General features: G+C 50.4%; 1 protein-coding gene across 1 annotated transcript in view; it reads left to right on the forward strand.

The window, feature by feature from the left end:
• LOC115457879 (C-reactive protein-like) overlaps positions 1 to 18,908 on the forward strand; it is a 65,531-nt gene that overhangs the window by 38,592 nt on the left and 8,031 nt on the right. The window lies entirely within an intron of this gene.

Here is an 18,908-nt window from a genome sequence, read left to right on the forward strand (position 1 = left end):
AGGAGGAGACAACTTTAATGATTACATTGAAATGATTGCAGCTGAGTTAGACTAGTGGCTTAATGACAAGTGCTATTTGATTTCCACACCAGCACGCTGCTCATTGGGCCACCCAATTGTGGGGATGCTGTGGAGGCAGTGTTTACAGCCCTAAGACTGGATAAAAGTGACAGAGGAGGAAATTCTATATGCAAGGCGCAGATAAAGAAGGCCAAGAGGGATTACGAAAAAAAGATAGCATTAGAGGCAAAAAAGCATAGTAAAAAAATTTTCCGGTATATTAAAAACAGGAAGCTGGCAAAAGAATTGGTTGGGCCACTGGATGACCGAGGGGTAAAAGGGGCGATCAAGGAAGACAAACGTAGCAGAGAGATTGAATGAATTCTTTGCTTCGGTCTTCACCGAGGAAGATTTGGGTGGGATACCAGTGTCTGATGATATTTCAAGCGGACGAGTCGTAAAAACTTACTGACTTCACGGTAAACCTGGAGGACGTAATGGGGCAGTTCAGCAAACTGAAGAGTAGCAAATCTCCTGGACCAGATGGTATTCATCCTAGAGTACTGATAGAACTGAAAAAATGAGCTTGTGGAGCTACTGCTAGTGATATGCAATTTATCCTTAAAATCGAGCGTGGTACCGGAAGATTGGAGGGTGGCCAATGTAACGCCCATTTTTAAAAAAGGTTCCAGGGGAGCTCCGGGAAATTATAGACCGGTGAGTCTGACGTCAGTGCCAGGGAAAATGGTAGAGGCTATTATTAAAAACAAAATTACAGAGCACATCAGAGAACATGGATTACTGAGACCGAGTCAGCACGGCTTTTGTGTGAGGAAATCTTGCCTGACCAATTTACTTCAATTCTTTGAAGGAGTAAACAAACATGTGGACAAAGGGGAGCCGGTTGATATTGTGTATCTGGATTTTCAAAAGGCGTTTGACAAGATACCTCATGAAGACTACAGAGGAAATTGGAGGGTCATGGGATAGGAGGAAAAGTCCTATTGTGGATTAAAAACTGGATAGGAAACAGAGAGTGGGGTTAAATGGGCAGTATTCACAATGGAGAACCAGGGGCGTAGCCAGCCTTCCGTGGGGGAGGGGTCCAGAGCCCGGGGGAGGGGGCACATTTTAGCCTTCCCCCCGGTGCCGCCCCCCCCCCCCCCGCCGCCATTGCCGCCCCCCCTCCCGCCGCGAACCCGCCGCCTACCTTCATTTTTGCTGGCGGGGGATCCCACTCCCCGCCAGCCGACATCCTCAGTCGCCGCCCTTCCTGCTGTTTAATTTCGTTTCCTGACGTCCTGCACGTTGTACGTGCAGGACGTCAGACTCAGAGAACAGTTCTCTCTGGTGGTCATCTGGTCATTTCCGCCTCCTTTTTGTGCCTTGGTCGTAAGAAAAACAGGACCAGGTAAAGTCGTCTAAGTGCACGTCAGGGACACCCTTTTTTTTCCATTATGGGTCGAGGACATCTGACTCATCTGTACAAATATGTTCTGCATTACTCCATGCTTTTTACAGACGTTAAGGCAACAATGTGAAAGACAATTCATGACTGGCAGGAATAAAAATATTCTAACAATAATAAGCAACACTATTTTCACTGCATATCCCAGATTCCCAAACCATAAAAATATAGATCCAAACCAAGAGTCCCAAGTAGTATCAACAGGCCTAGCTTCAGTTTCCATACACCTTCTCAAATCATGCAACTGTTGGAGCACTTTTGTCAAATTACCTGAAGGGCCTCTGGAAGAGGGAAAGTGAATGATACATACCTGTAGCAGGTGTTCTCCGAGGACAGCAGGCTGATTGTTCTCACGACTGGGTGACGTCCGCGGCAGCCCCCACCAACCGGAAGAAGCTTCGCGGGTGGTCCGCACGCAGGGCACGCCCACCGCGCATGCGCGGCCGTCTTCCCGCCCGTGCGCGACCGTTCCTGCCAGTTGAATGACAAGCAAAAAGATGAAAACGCAACTCCAAAGGGGAGGAGGGAGGGTAGGTGAGAACAATCAGCCTGCTGTCCTCGGAGAACACCTGCTACAGGTATGTATCATTCACTTTCTCCGAGGACAAGCAGGCTGCTTGTTCTCACGACTGGGGTATCCCTAGCTCTCAGGCTCACTCAAAACAAGAACCCAGGTCAATTGAACCTCGCAACGGCGAGGGTATAACAGAAATTGACCTACGAAGAACAACTAACTGAGAGTGCAGCCTGACCAGAATAAATTCGGGTCTTGGAGGGTGGAGTTGGATTTAAACCCCAAACAGATTCTGCAGCACCGACTGCCCGAACCGACTGTCGCGTCGGGTATCCTGCTGGAGGCAGTAATGTGATGTGAATGTGTGGACAGATGACCACGTCGCAGCCTTGCAGAACTCTTCAATAGTGGCTGACTTCAAGTGGGCCACTGACGCTGCCATGGCTCTAACACTATGAGCCGTGACATGACCCTCAAGAGCCAGCCCAGCCTGGGCGTAAGTGAAGAAAATGCAATCTGCTAGCCAATTGGAGATGGTGCGTTTCCCTACAGCGACCCCTAGCCTGTTAGGGTCAAAAGAAACAAACAATTGGGCGGACTGTCTGTGGGGCTGTGTCCGCTCCAAGTAGAAGGCCAATGCTCTCTTGCAGTCCAATGTGTGCAACTGACGTTCAGCAGGGCGGGTATGCGGCCTGGGGAAGAATGTTGGCAAGACAATTGACTGGTTAAGATGGAACTCCGACACCACCTTCGGCAGGAACTTTGGGTGGGTGTGGAGCACTACTCTGTTGTGATGAAATTTGGTATATGGAGCATGAGCTACCAGGGCTTGAAGCTCACTGACCCTACGAGCTGAAGTAACTGCCACCAAGAAAATGACCTTCCAGGTCAAGTACTTCAGATGGCAGGTATTCAGTGGCTCAAAAGGAGGTTTCATCAGCTGGGTGAGGACGACGTTGAGATCCCATGACACTGCAGGAGGCTTGATAGGGGGCTTTGACAGAAGCAAGCCTCTCATGAATCGAACGACTAAAGGCTCTCCAGAGATGGCTTTACCTTCCACACGATAATGGTAAGCACTAATCGCACTAAGGTGATTCCTTACTGAGTTGGTCTTGAGGCCAGACTCTGATAAGTGCAGAAGGTATTCAAGCAGGTTCTGTGCAGGGCAAGAACGAGGTTCTAGGGCCTTGCTCTCACACCAAACGACAAACCTCCTCCACTTGAAAAGGTAACTCTTTTTAGTGGAATCCTTCCTAGAGGCAAGCAAGACACGGGAGACACCCTCCGACAGACCCAACGCAGCGAAGTCTACGCCCTCAACATCCAGGCCGTGAGAGCCAGGGACTGAAGGTTGGGGTGCAGCAACGCTCCGTCGTTCTGCGAAATGAGAGTCGGAAAACACTCCAATCTCCACGGTTCTTCGGAGGACAACTCCAGAAGAAGAGGGAACCAATCTGACGGGGCCAAAAGGGCGCTATCAGAATCATGGTGCCGTGGTCTTGCTTGAGCTTCAGTAAGGTCTTCCCCACCAAAGGTATGGGAGGATAAGCATACAGGAGGCCGGTCCCCCAGTGAAGGAGAAAGGCATCCGACGCTAGCCTGCCGTGTGTCTGAAGTCTGGAACAGAACAGAGGCAGCTTGTGGTTGGTCTGAGAGGCGAAAAGGTCCACCGAGGGGGTGCCCCACTCTCGGAAGATCTTGCGTACCACTCTGGAATGGAGCGACCACTCGTGCGGTTGCATGACTCTGCTCAGTCTGTCAGCCAGACTGTTGTTTACGCCTGCCAGGTATGTGGCTTGGAGGAGCATGCCGAACTGGCAAGCCTAACGCCACATCCCGACGGCTTCCTGACACAGGGGGCGAGATCCGGTGCCCCCCTGCTTGTTGACATAATACATTGCAACCTGATTGTCTGTCCGAATTTGGATAATTTGGCAGGACAGCCGATCTCTGGAAGCCTTCAGTGCGTTCCAGATCGCTCGGAGCTCCAGGAGGTTGATCTGCAGATCCTTTTCCTGGAGGGACCACAGACCCTGGGTGTGGAGTCCATCGACATGGGCTCCCCACCCCAGGCGAGATGCATCCGTCGTCAGCACTTTCGTGGGCTGTGGAATTTGGAATGGATGTCCCAGGGTCAAATTGGTCCGAAAGGTCCACCAGAGCAGTGAAATGCGGCAACTGGTGGAGAGGCGGATGACATCCTCTAGATTCCCGGTGGCTTGGAACCACTGGGAAGCTAGGGTCCATTGAGCAGATCTCATGTGAAGACGAGCCATGGGAGTCACATGGACTGTGGAGGCCATATGACCCAGAAGTCTCAACATCTGCCGAGCTGTGACCTGCTGAGACGCTCTGGTCTGCGAAGCCAGGGACAGGAGGTTGTTGGCCCTCGCTTCGGGAAGGAAGGCCTGAGCCATCTGGGTATTCAGCAGAGCTCCTATGAATTCCAGAGACTGGGTTGGCTGGAGATGGGACTTTGGGTAATTTATCACAAACCCCAGCAGCTCCAGGAGTTGAATAGTGCACTGCATGGACCGGAGGGCTCCTGCCTCCGAGGTGTTCTTGACCAGCCAATCGTCGAGATATGGGAACACGTGCACTCCCAGCTTGCGTAGATACGCCGCCACCACCACGAGGCACTTTGTAAACACCCGTGGGGCAGAGGCAAGCCCAAAGGGCAGCACACAATACTGAAAGTGCCGTGTGCCCAGGCGGAATCTGAGATACTGTCTGTGAGCTGGCAGTATCGGTATGTGAGTGTATGCGTCCTTCAAATCCAGGGAACATAGCCAATCGTTTTTCTGAATCATTGGCAGAAGGGTGCCCAAGGAAAGCATCCTGAACTTTTCTTTGACCAGGAATTTGTTCAGGCCTCTCAGGTCTAGGATGGGGCGCATCCCCCCTGTTTTCTTTTCCACAAGGAAGTACCTGGAATAGAATCCCTGCCCTTCCTGCCCGGGTGGTACGGGCTCGACCGCATTGGCGCTGAGAAGGGCGGAGAGTTCCTCTGCAAGTACCTGCTTGTGATGGGAGCTGAAGGATTGAGCTCCCGGAGGACAATTTGGTGGAAGGGAGGCCAAATTTAGGGCGTATCCGCACCGCACTATTTGGAGAACCCACTGGTCGGAGGTTATGAGAGGCCACCTTTGGTGAAAAAATTTTAACCTGCCTCCGACCGGCAGATCGTCCAGCACGGACACTTTGAGGGCGGCTATGTTCCCGTGGATCCAGTCAAAAGCCCGTCCCCGGCTTTTGCTGTGGAGGCGCAGGGGGCTGCTTAGGCGCATGCTGTTGACGAGAACAAGTGCGCTGGGGCTGTCCCTGTGCCTGTCGAGGCCTTCGGGCCGGCTGGGTGTACCTACGCTTGGCAAAAGCATAGGGCGCAGCCTGCCGGGCCCGGGAAAAACGTCCACCTGCTGAGGTGGATGCTGAAGGCGCCCGGTGGGAGAGCTTGTCGAGGGCGGTTTCCCGCTGATGCAGTTGGTCCACCAGCTGCTCGACCTTCTCGCCAAAAATATTATTCCCCCAGCAAGGGACTTCGGCCAGTCTCTGCTGGGTGCAGTTGTCCAGGTCAGAGGCACGCAGCCATGAGAGCCTGCGCATCACTATACCTTGGGCCGCAGCACGAGATGCCATGTCACAGGTGTCATAGATACCCCTGGACAGGAACTTTCTGCACGCCTTCAGCTGCCTGACCACCTCCTGATAAGGCCTGGACTGCTCCGGCGGGAGCTTATCAACCAGGTCCGCCAGTTGCTTCACAGTGTTCCGCATGTGGATGCTCGTGTAGAGCTGGTAAGATTGGATGCGGGTCACGAGCATGGAAGATTGGTAGGCCTTCCTCCCAAACGAGTCCAGAGTGCGAGACTCCCGCCCCGGGGGCGCCGAGGCGGTATCCCTCGAACTCCGTGCCATCTTGAGAGCAGAATCCACGACCGCCGAGTCATGGGGCAATTGGGGCCGCATTAACTCTGGGTCCGAGTGGATTCTGTACTGGGACTCTGCTTTCTTGGGAATGGTGGGATTAGATAAGTACATAAGTACATAAGTAGTGCCATACTGGGAAAGACCAAAGGTCCATCTAGCCCAGCATCCTGTCACCGACAGTGGCCAATCCAGGTCAAGGGCACCTGGCACGCTCCCCAAACGTAAAAACATTCCAGACAAGTTATACCTAAAAATGCGGAATTTTTCCAAGTCCATTTAATAGCGGTCTATGGACTTGTCCTTTAGGAATCTATCTAACCCCTTTTTAAACTCCGTCAAGCTAACCGCCCGTACCACGTTCTCCGGCAACGAATTCCAGAGTCTAATTACACGTTGGGTGAAGAAAAATTTTCTCCGATTCGTTTTAAATTTACCACACTGTAGCTTCAACTCATGCCCTCTAGTCCTAGTATTTTTGGATAGCGTGAACAGTCGCTTCACATCCACCCGATCCATTCCACTCATTATTTTATACACTTCTATCATATCTCCCCTCAGCCGTCTCTTCTCCAAGCTGAAAAGCCCTAGCCTTCTCAGCCTCTCTTCATAGGAAAGTCGTCCCATCCCCACTATCATTTTCGTCGCCCTTCGCTGTACCTTTTCCAATTCTACTATATCTTTTTTGAGATACGGAGACCAGTACTGAACACAATACTCCAGGTGCGGTCGCACCATGGAGCGATACAACGGCATTATAACATCCGCACACCTGGACTCCATACCCTTCCTAATAACACCCAACATTCTATTCGCTTTCCTAGCCGCAGCAGCACACTGAGCAGAAGGTTTCAGCGTATCATCGACGACGACACCCAGATCCCTTTCTTGATCCGTAACTCCTAACGCGGAACCTTGCAAGACGTAGCTATAATTCGGGTTCCTCTTACCCACATGCATCACTTTGCACTTGTCAACATTGAACTTCATCTGCCACTTGCACGCCCATTCTCCCAGTCTCGCAAGGTCCTCCTGTAATCGTTCACATTCCTCCTGCGACTTGACGACCCTGAATAATTTTGTGTCATCGGCGAATTTAATTACCTCACTAGTTATTCCCATCTCTAGGTCATTTATAAATACATTAAAAAGCAATGGACCCAGCACAGACCCCTGCGGGACCCCACTAACTACCCTCCTCCACTGAGAATACTGGCCACGCAATCCTACTCTCTGCTTCCTATCTTTCAACCAGTTCTTAATCCATAATAATACCCTACCTCCGATTCCATGACTCTGCAATTTCTTCAGGAGTCTTTCGTGCGGCACTTTGTCAAACGCCTTCTGAAAATCCAGATATACAATATCAACCGGCTCTCCATTGTCCAAATGTTTGCTTACCCCCTCAAAAAAATGCATTAGATTGGTGAGGCAAGACTTCCCTTCACTAAATCCGTGCTGACTTTGTCTCATCAGTCCATGTTTTTGTATATGCTCTGCAATTTTATTCTTAATAATAGCCTCCACCATCTTGCCCGGCACCGACGTCAGACTCACCGGTCTATAATTTCCCGGATCTCCTCTGGAACCCTTCTTAAAAATCGGAGTAACATTGGCTACCCTCCAGTCTTCCGGTACTACACTCGATTTTAGGGACAGATTGCATATTTCTAACAGTAGCTCCGCAAGTTCATTTTTTAGTTCTATTAATACTCTGGGATGAATACCATCAGGTCCCGGTGATTTACTACTCTTCAGCTTGCTGAACTGACCCATTACATCCTCCAAGGTTACAGAGAATTTGTTTAGTTTCTCCGACTCCCCCGCTTCAAATATTCTTTCCGGCACCGGTGTCCCCCCCAAATCCTCCTCGGTGAAGACCGAAGCAAAGAATTCATTTAATTTCTCCGCTACGGCTTTGTCCTCCTTGATCGCCCCTTTAACACCATTTTTGTCCAGCGGCCCAACCGACTCTTTGGCCGGTTTCCTGCTTGTAATGTATCTAAAAAAATTTTTACTATGTATTTTTGCTTCCAACGCTAATTTCTTCTCAAAGTCCTTTTTTGCCCTCCTTATCTCCGCTTTGCATTTGGCGTGGCATTCCTTATGATCTATCCTGTTACTTTCAGTTGGTTCTCTTCTCCACTTTCTGAAGGATTGTTTTTTGGCTCTAATGATTTCCTTTATCTTACTGTTTAGCCACGCCGGCTGACGTTTAGTCTTTTTTCCCTTTTTTCTAATACGTTGAATATATTTGTCCTGAACCTCCAGGATGGTGTTTTTAAACAGCATCCACGCCTGATGCAAGTTTTTTACTCTGCGAGCTGCTCCTTTCAGTCTTTTTTTCACCATTTTTCTCATTTTGTCGTAATCACCTTTTCTATAGTTAAACGCTAGCGTACTTGATTTCCTAGCTTCACTTCCTTCAATGCCAATATCAAAACCGATCATATTATGATCACTGTTATCAAGCGGCCCTCGTATCGTTACCCCCTGCACTAGATCATGAGCACCACTAAGGACTAAGTCTAGTATTTTTCCTTCTCTTGTCGGCTCCTGAACTAGCTGTTCCATGAAGCTGTCCTTGATTTCATCAAGAAATCTTATGTTCCTTATGGTCTCATCCAGTTCCGAAGCAGTGTCTCTTTGAGGACATTGTGCAACGGCACCGTGGAGGACTCTCTAGGTGGTGATGGATAGTCGAGGACCTCGAGCATCTCAGCCCTCGGCTCATCCACAGAGACCACGGGGAAGGGAATGCAAATGGACATGTCCCTTACAAAGGAGGCAAAGGAGAGGCTCTCAGGAGGCGAGAGCTTCCTCTCTGGTGAAGGCGTGGGGTCAGAGGGGAGGCCCGCAGACTCCTCTGAGGAGAAATATCTGGTGTTCTCCTCTTCCCCCCACGAGGCCTCTTCCTCGGTATCGGACATAAGCTCATGTAGCTGAGTCCTTAACCGGGCCCGGCTCGACGTCGAGGCACCGAGGCCTCGGTGTCGTCGAGCGGTGGACTCCCGCGCCGGCGGGGACGAAGGTCCCTCCATCGACGTCGACGGGGACTCCTCCTGCGTGGCGGTCGAGACCGGCGCCGCAAGCGGCGGCGGTGTCGAAGGCCTCGGCACCGGGCTAGAGCTCGCCGGCGCCACAGTCAACGGCGCCGAGGGCGCAAACACCCCCGGCACCGGCACAGCCTGGCGCATCAGCCCTTCCAGGATCCCCGGAAGGATGGCTCGGAAGCACTCGTCCAGGCCTGCTGTCGGGAAAGACGGGGGGGCCGGTAGAGGTGTCGGTGCCGGAAGCTGCTCGGGTCCAGGAGACTGCACCAAAGTGCTGGGACCCTGACGCGTCGGTACCTCCACTACCGAAGGGGACCTCTCCTCTCGACGCTGATGCTTTGGCGTCGACTCCTCGCCGGCACCGATAGCCGGATGCATCGAAGGCAACCGATGACGGTGCTTCTTTGATTTTTTGCGGTGCCCTTCATCGGCGCCAGGTGGAACGGAGGAGGAGGAGGTCGATCCCCCTCGGTCTTGAGGAACCGGGTCAGACAGGGTTCGGTCCCGAGGGCCATGGGCAGAGGGAGTGACCGGGGCCGATTGCCCACGCGGCCTCTCACCCCTACCCTCACCGGAGGACCGGCGGGCCGACGGGACCTGTGCTCCTGGGGTCGATGCCATCGGTGCCGATTTCGCGGACATCGATACCGGTACCGAAGAACCGGCCGTCGATACCGATGCCGTCTTGGTCGACGTCGAGGGGCCGGCGCAAGTTCCAAAAAGACGGTCCCGTAGAACTTGCCTCACAACCTGAGTCCGTTTCCGGAGACCAAGACACAAAGAGCACGACTTGATATTGTGCTCCGGCCCGAGGCACTGGAGGCACCAAGCGTGGGTGTCGGTCTGCGAGATAGGCCGGCCGCAGCGACCACACTTCTTAAATCCACTCGGGACCTTCGAGGACATCAACGGAAAAATCGCGTCGGCGAAATTAAAGTTGTCGATGGTGGCGGTAAATCACACCTCGAAAAATAAATCGACCGCGCGGCCACAAGGCCGCAACGCGACGCCTCCGCTAGAAAACGAGGGAAAAACAAGCGCATTCACTTTTTTTTTTTTTTTTTTTTAACAAGAAAAGAAAAATGGGTCCGGAACGCGCGGGAACCAGAAACAAACAACAAAAAATAAGAAATTTGTGAAAACGCGACGGTTTTTCGGGGCTGACAAGAGAGAGCGGTGACGCACGACTCTCTCCAGCGCGGAAAAAAACAAGACTGGCGGGAACGGTCGCGCACGGGCGGGAAGACAGCCGCGCATGCGCGGTGGGCGTGCCCTGCGTGCGGACCACCCGCGATGCTTCTTCCGGTTGGTGGGGGCTGCCGCGGATGTCACCCAGTCGTGAGAACAAGCAGCCTGCTTGTCCTCGGAGAATATAAGTATATCAGGATGGGCTAAACATAACACATACACTTGATGCTGTAAGCAGCGAATCTAAGGCTATACGGTTTTGTTGGGTCATTAGGGTATTGACAGCAAGCTGTTCAGAGATGTCATTTAAACCCTCAGTACTGGAATTAACTGACAGCATTAAATCATACCTAATTTTTGTGATCCATTTAGCATTTGCAGCTGCTTGGACAGGTGCAAAAAGTGAAGCCCAGAATGTCTCAGTCTTTGAAAACAAAAGGAATTCACCTGGAACATCAGAATCAGCAAAGTAGACCTTTTTCTTCTGGGGGGGGGGGGGGGGGGGGGGGAGAAGGATAAGGAATTGGGGCAGAGGCGGTGGAAAGCATATGAGAGATATTAGTATCAGGCATTACAAGCATAAGAGAGGCAATTGTGACCAGGCAACAGGTGCCTGACCATTGTGTGGGGAGTTGATCATAGATCTTGAAGCCACACTGCCAAAAAAAATATCCATGAGTTTGTGGGTACCATTAAACAAAAGCAAGCTGTAAGAAGTACAAGGGGATGGTTTTGTACCTGTTGTCCAGTAGCATTGAAGAAGTAACAAAAAGGGCATTAAGCAAAAGCAGCTTTAAATAAGAGATTGACATGAGAATGAGGGGAAACAGAATAGATTATAGCAGAAAAATGAGATGCATTGCAGAAGCCTAGTGTCAAAGCCAGACGTCCACCAGTAAAGGTAACAGTAACATTAGCAGGCAGCCATATACCTGCAATGAGTAGAGAAAATGAAAACAGTGTACGCACACGGGAAAGAGCTGTAGAACATTGGGAAGAAAATGTCTGAACAGTAGCAATATAAAGCGGAGAGGTAGCAGGTGTTGTAAGACCAGGCATGCGACAGGTAGAACAACTGGCATAACAGTAAGCTTGAGAAGAATGAACAGTATGCACTTGGAACATGGCAGTTGCTTGTTTTACAAGAACGTGCCTCACAAGATTGTAAAGTGAAAGGGCAAACCAACACACATGCATTGCGATAAGAGGCATTATAAGAAAGAGGAGAGGAAATGTAGAAATTACACATAAAGGTAGTAGAGGTGAACCTTAATGAACAAGCAACACAAGAGACATTAGGGAATGATGCCTTGACATGGGCAGACACAAACCGGTACCACTGATTCTTGGCAAACAACTCCTGAGTTAGCAAAGCGGAGTCATATACTTCATTATCTACCCCTCTTTTGTTCAACCATAACACAGTCCAGCATCCAGGGTCATAAAACCATACAAGCATAGAAAGTACTGCAAAAGTCAAAATGAATGTTCACCCAAATATACAGTGTAAGTAAAAGTTTTTCATGTTGTGCCCTCTTGCAAAGTGGGGGAAGTAGCAATTTATAGGCAGGGTCTCAAGGTACAGATGTGGTGCCAGTGGGGATCTCTGTCTACTAAGATGGCAAAGGGAGAAGTTATAGCAACAGTAAAGATCCTTTATATAAGGGCAGCCACCACACGTTCAGGTCAGCAAGTCTCTCCTCGTATGGTTTGCAACGCAAATCCCATATCATTTTTGTAGCTTTTCTTTGCACCGCTTCCAGTCTTTTTACGTCTTTAGCAAGGGCCTCACCAAAGACTTGTAGAGGGGCATCAACATCTCCTTTCCAGTCTTTCCCTTGGGTGTGTGCACAACAGTTCACAATTGCAACTGTGGTATTAATTTTCTTTTTCTCTAAGAGTAGTTTAAATAGTGACATTAAAAGCTCTTGATGTGTCAACAGTGTCCCAGAATCTGCTATGAATCCCCTCCTAGCCCACAGAGTCAGGTATGTAGTTAAGGCACCAACAACATATGCAGAATCAGAGTAAATAGTGACAGGATGTAACATAGTAAGTAACACTGCAACAGCACAAGCCGTCATTTCAGTTGATTGGCCTGTATGGAGAATCGGGTCTAAAGCCTGCTAATATAATGGTTTTGTGGGAGGAATATCTGATTTCAAATTGGCTTTAAGGACAGCAAATCCAACAGCCTCAGGGGCTAAACAGTTGCCTTTAGCAGAACCATCAATGAACAAAACTGTCCCTTTTTTCATTGGTTCAGAATGTACCAATAGAGATTTAGAAACATCTTCACACTGTGAGTTATCTCCCTAAACAGGCCCTTCTGAGGCCTGTAGCAATGCTTCTGCGGGGTTTGCCTTTGGAAAGGGGTGTATTTGTGTATTTGGCAATTCTATCAGTGCCATATAATTTGCAAGTCTAGTGGGTGACCATGAAGTATTTGGTAATGCCAGTACTGCTTCTAATGCAAAAACACGAAATCCGTGGGAGAGACACAAACAAAACCTATATACAAAACGTCAATCCCTTTAAAATCCCTCAAAACTGGGATGCAGGGGCATATACCAAAAGCGAGTACTATGAAACTCTCTACTATGCTAAATAATTTGTGAAGGGGTACACAGAGAGATCAGTATAGGCTGTTTCCACAGCGAAAGCGGCTCACTAGCAAGCTCTATACATCATGATAAAGTGTTTCCCCAATATGTTTTGTGTAAATACACCACTACAAACTTAAAGTGAAAGAGATTAGTCACGTCCTAGGGCGTGACTAATCTCAGGAAATCTCGTCTGAGAATACTGACAGAACTTTGGACTCAGATAAGTTCGGTCTTGATTGACTTTATTTTTGCAGTGCACATGATACAGCACATGTGTTTTGTTACAGCCAGGCAAGTTTAAGTTTTGTGTTTATAAGGCTGTTTTCTTCCTCCTCAGAAGAAAATGGTGTATTTACACAAAAAATATTGAGGAAACACTTTAAAGAGAGTAAATCATGATGTATAGAGCTTGCTAGTGACCCGCTGTCGCAGCAAGACTCACTGTAAGCAGCTCGGCTGTGGAAACAGCCTATACTGATCTCTCTGTGTACCCCTTCACAAATTACTACTACTACTACTTAACATTTCTAAAGCGCTACTAGGGTTACGCAGCGCTGTACAATTTTAACATGGAATGACAGTCCCTACTCAAGGAGCTTACAATCTAAAAGACAGGTGTACAATCTAAAGACAAGTGTACAATCTAAAAGACAGGTATAAATCTAGAGACAAGTATACAATCTAAAAGACAAGTGTAGAGTCGATCTGATAGGGCATACTATATTTCTCGAAAGGTTAGGTGCCGAAAGCAGCATTGAAGAGGTGAGTTTTAAGCAGAGATTTGAAGATGGGTAGGGAGGGGGCTTGGCGTAGGGGTTGAGGAAGATTGTTCCAGGCATAGGGTGAGGCAAGGCAGAATGAGCGGAGCCTGGAGTTGGCAGTGGTGGAGAAGGGTACTGAAAGGAGGGATTTGTCCTGTGAGCGGAGGTTACGGGCAGGAACATAGGGGGAGATGAGGGTAGAGAGGTAGTGAGGAGCCGCAGACCGGGTACATTTGTAGGTAAGGAGGAGAAGCTTGAATTGTATGCGGTAACTGATCGGAAGCCAGTGAAGTGACTTGAGGAGAGGGGTGATATGAGTATATCGGTTCTGGCGGAATATAAGACGTGCGGCAGCGTTCTGAATGGATTGAAGGGGGGATAGGTGGCTAAGTGGGAGGCCGGTGAGGAGTAAGTTGCAGTAGTCAAGGCGAGAGGTAATGAGAGCGTGGACGAGAGTTTGTGTGGTGTGCTCAGAAAGGAAAGGGCGAATTTTGCTGATGTTGAAGAGGAAGAAGCGACAGGTTTTGGCAGTCTGTTGGATATGCGTAGAGAAGGAGAGGGAGGAGTCGAAGATGACTCCGAGGTTGCGGGCAGATGGGACGGGGAGGATGAGAGTGTTATCAACTGAGATAGAGAGTGGAGGAAGAGGAGAAGTGGGTTTAGGTGGAAAGACGAGGAGCTCGGTTTTGGACATGTTCAGCTTCAGGTGGCGGTTGGACATCCAGGCAGCAATGTCGGATAAGCAGGCTGATACCTTGGCCTGGGTCTCCGCGGTGATGTCTGGTGTGGAGAGATATAGCTGGGTGTCATCAGCATAAAGATGATACTGAAAACCATGAGATGAGATCAGTGAGCCTAGGGAAGAGTTGTAGATTGAGAAGAGAAGGGGTCCAAGGACAGATCCCTGGGGAACTCCAACAGATAGTGGGATGGGAGTGGAGGAAGTTCTATGAGAGTGAACCCTGAAGGTGCGGTGGGAGAGATAAGAGGAGAACCAGGAGAGGACAGAACCTTGGAACCCAAAAGAGGACAGTGTGGCAAGAAGTAAATCATGATTGACAGTGTCAAACGCCGCGGATAGATCGAGGAGGATGAGGATGGAATAGTGGCCTCTGGATTTGGTGAGGAGCAGGTTGTTGCAGACTTTAGAGAGTGCTGTTTCTGTTGAGTGTAGAGTGCGAAAACCGGATTGAAGTGGATCGAGGATTTATTTATTTATTTATTTATTTGTGACTTATATCCCACATTTTCCCACACATGCAGGCGCAATGATGGCATGAGAGGAGAGAAAATCAAGGCAGCGACTGTGAATGGCGCGCTCAAGTATTTTGGAGAGGAAGGGTAGGAGAGAGATGGGGCGGTAGTTGGAGGGGCAGGTAGGGTCAAGTGATGGTTTTTTTTAGGAGAGGTGTGACTACGGCGTGCTTGAAGGTGTCAGGGACAGTTGCAGTGGAGAGAGAGAGGTTAAGGATGCGACAGATGGAGGGGGTGACAGTATGGGAGATGGTGTTAAGTAAGTTGGTGGGGATGGGATCGGAGGAACAGGTGGTGCATTTCGAGGAGGAAAGAAGGCGGGAGGTTTCATCCTCGGTGATCTCAGGAAAGGAGGAGAAAGAGGTCATGGTTGGTTGGTTGTTGGATGGGGCTACAGGCTGAGGAGGAGGTGGTGGCTTGGTAGTGAACTCAAGGTTGATCTTTTGCACCTTGTCGCGGAAGTAGTCAGCCAGTGATTGAGGAGAGAGTGAAGGGGGAGTGGGAGCGGGGGGCACTTTGAGGAGGGAGTTAAGGGTGGTGAAGAGACGACGAGGGTTGGAGCTGAGAGAATTGGTCAATTGGGTGTAATAGTCCTGTTTTGCAAGGAATAGGGAGGGGTGGAAGGAGGATAGCATGAATTTGTAGTGAAGGAAGTCTGAATGGGTACGAGATTTCCTCCAGAGGCGTTCAGCGGATCGGGTGCAGGAGCGAAGGTAACGGATGCAAGGGGTCAGCCAAGGCTGGGGATTAGTACGCTTTGTGGGACGTGGGGGGGGGGGGTGGATGGAGCAAGGGTGTCCAAAGCAGAGGAGAGAGCGGCATTGTAAGCGGAAACCGTTTTGTCTACAGTCTCGGAGGACATGATGGAGGGGAGGAGATTAGAGATACTAGAGGATAAAGTGTGTGTGGGGGGGGGGGTCAATAGCCTGGAGATTCCTGGAGGTGGTGGTTAAAGTTGGACGGGGCAGGGGGGATGAAGAAGTGTAAATGTGATCAGGTGATGATCAGAGAGAGGGAGAGCAGAAGCGTGGAAATTGGAGGGTGAGCCGGAGGAGGAGAGGACGAGGTCAAGACAATGGCCATCACGGTGAGTAGGGGTGGTGGAGCACAGCTGGAGGTTGAAGGAGGATGTTAGAGTGAGGAACTGAGAAGCGTTAGGGTCGATTGGGTCATCAACGTGTATGTTAAAGTCTCCGAGAATGAGGGACGGAGATGAGGGTTCAAGAAAGACAGAAAGCCAAGCATCAAAGTCGGTGAGGAAGGAAGAGAAGGATTTATCAGGGGGGCGGTAGATGACTGCGACTCTGAGTGGCAGCGGATAGAATAGCCGGATGGAGTGGGCTTCAAAGGAAGAGAAGCAGTGAGACTGCGGTAGGGGGAGGGGTTGGAAACTACAGGAGGGTGAGAGTAGTAGCCCAATGCCTCCACCGCGGCCAGCTGGGCGGGGAGTGTGGGAGAAGAGATAACCTCCATGGCAGAGGGCCGCGATTGAGGCCGAGTCTTCCGGGGAGATCCAGGTTTCGGTTAGGGCGAGCAGTTGAAGGGAGTGAGAGGTGAAGAGATGGTGGGTGAAGGGCAGTTTGTTGCAGACTGAGTGGGCATTCCACAAGGCACATGAGAAGGGGAGGGAAGAGGGGGGAGGAGCAGAATAGAGACGAGATTGGAGACATCCCGGAATCGTTCGCATCGATAGGACGGAGACAGGTGAGGGGGACCTGGATTAGGGTTAATGTCTCCCGCGGATAGCAGGAGGAGGAGCAAGAAAATGCGGAGGAGGGTGGGGGAGGTCAGGCGGCGAAGGCGACAAAGACGGTGTGAACTTAGGAGGAATGGGGATGGGTTAATGGCAGGAAGGAAGTGTTGAAGGTTAAGAGCTAGGAAGGAGGAGGGGGACAAGAGGGATGGTGAGGTGGTGGGGGATGAGGGTGAATAGGGTATTGCCGTGGCGGGCAGGGCGGGAGGGCAGCGAGTTCTAGTGGTAGACAGTGGGAGTGGGGGGGAAAGAAGATTATGAAAGGACAGGGCAAGGAAGAGAACATGGACAGGGGCCATAAGTGTCTGAGGTGTAACAGGTGACTGTGTAGTGACTGAGGTGTTAAGCAGTTAACAGATGACTATGTAGTGGTTGAGGTGACTGAGGTGTTAAGCATGTAGATAGAGCTGGAAAGCTGGGTTTTGGACTGGCGAGTAGGTAAGTCAATGGCTGACAAGCTAGCAGGCAGGTAGGTAAGTCAATGGCTGAGAGGTTCACAAGCAGGCAGGCAGGTTACTCGATGTGTTAACAGGCAGGCAGGTAGCAGCTGGAACAAGCTGTGATAGATGGACAGGAGCAAGCTGGAACAAGCTGGAACAAGCCGGAACAAACAGGAACAGATGGACTGTGTCAGGATGAGCAGACGGACAGGCTGGAACAAGCCGGGGCAGGCAGGAACAGATGGACTGCGACGAGTTGGACCAGAAGACGACAGAACAAAAGGATACGCTGAGATGGATGGGTAGGAACACGGTGGAACAGACGGACTGGCACAAGCTGGGTCATGCAGGAACGGATGGACTGGAACAAGTTGGAACAGTCGGGCGGAGCAAGCAGGCTGAAGCAGATGTACTGGAGCAAGCAGGCTGGATCATACAAATTATTTAGTAGAGAGTTTCACAGTACTCGCTTTTGGTATATGCCCCTGCATCCCAGTTTTGAGGGATTTTAAAGGGATTGACTTTTTGTATATGGTACTGCTTTTAAAGCTTGGGTGGCATAAACTATAAGTCGTTTATCCTGTACTATGTATGATGCTTTCCTTATAGCCATGGCACCGGCTACTACTGCCTTTGCACAGTCTGTGAATCCCATCTCTGTGGGTGTGAAACTGGCTGACCAAAAGGGGTTTGTACATTCCTTCTCTTTTCTGGGTCAATACTGCAGCCACAGTATTTGTGTCTGAGGCAGTAAAATGGTAGAAAGGTGCATCATAATCGGGCTATCAGAGTGTCTGACTTCCTGTGATGTCAGTCAAATCCTGCAAAGTGCTCTTATCCTGGGTGGATAGCGTAACAGATATAGCACCATCCGCGGGTCCTATCCCTTTCAGGTCTTTCCTCAGTGCACTGGTGTAATGCGCATAATTTGGTACCCAGTCTCTGCAAAGTTCAACAGTTCCAATACAGCCCTAGCAGGCAGATGATCAAAAGCAAACGCTGGCGCTAGAGGCTGCTAGCGCCATACTAGCACTGGCATTTGCTACCGCCCCATGATCAGAGCCCTTGAGCGTGTGAAACGTGTTCGAGGGCTCTTTGCGCAAGTAGCATGCTAATGCATGCTAAACAGGGCTTAGCGCATTCATCGCCAATGATCAGCGGTCAGCGCGCCAAAATTTGGGTTGCTGGCCACAGCAAACTCTACGCCAACTCCGAGCTGGCGTTAGGGTTTGCAGATCATTGGGGAGGAATGGTGAGCCCTGTCCAGCATGCAGTTGCATGCTGGCAGGCCCCCGTTCCCCCCAAAGCAAACCTGCCAACAGGGGGCTGGAGGTCCGGCGGACCTCCGGTTCCCCCCGACGACGACCCCCCCCAGGTTCAGGGAGGGCTGAAATCCGGCGGACCTCCAGCCCACCCCAACTCCCCCCCCCAAGCATTGTCTGTCGAATCCCTGATGGTCCAGTGTGAAAAAGAACCCCCTCATGGCCCCTCTACCTTTGTTGGAGGAGGGAGGTAGCCTGCCTCCCTCCTCTTCCTTGGGTTGACGCCGCTGCAAAATGGCGGTGCCCAGCCCCGCCCAGTGCATCCTGGGATGCGCTGGGCGGGGCTACAGACCATATAAGGGAGCAAATCCAAATATGGTCTGTAGCCCCGCCCAGCGCATCCCAGTTTCAACATCTGCCCTCTAGCCCCCTGTTGGCAGGTTTGCTTTGGGGGAGGGGGGGAATGGGGGCCTGCCAGAATGCAAATGCTCACCATTCCTCCAGAGTGACAAAAAAAAAAAAAAAAAAGGGCTGCAAATACTACATGCTAGCAGAATACTGCATCTTGATCACACATGAACACATGACACAACAGATATGAAGGCAAAATACTGAACTGGAAAGTTACCTCAAGAAGTCAGACTCAGCATGCAGCAATACTAGAAAAATTGAAACTTGCATG

The sequence above is a fragment of the Microcaecilia unicolor genome, chromosome 14, assembly GCF_901765095.1.
Source record: "Microcaecilia unicolor chromosome 14, aMicUni1.1, whole genome shotgun sequence".
Lineage (NCBI taxonomy): Eukaryota > Metazoa > Chordata > Amphibia > Gymnophiona > Siphonopidae > Microcaecilia > Microcaecilia unicolor.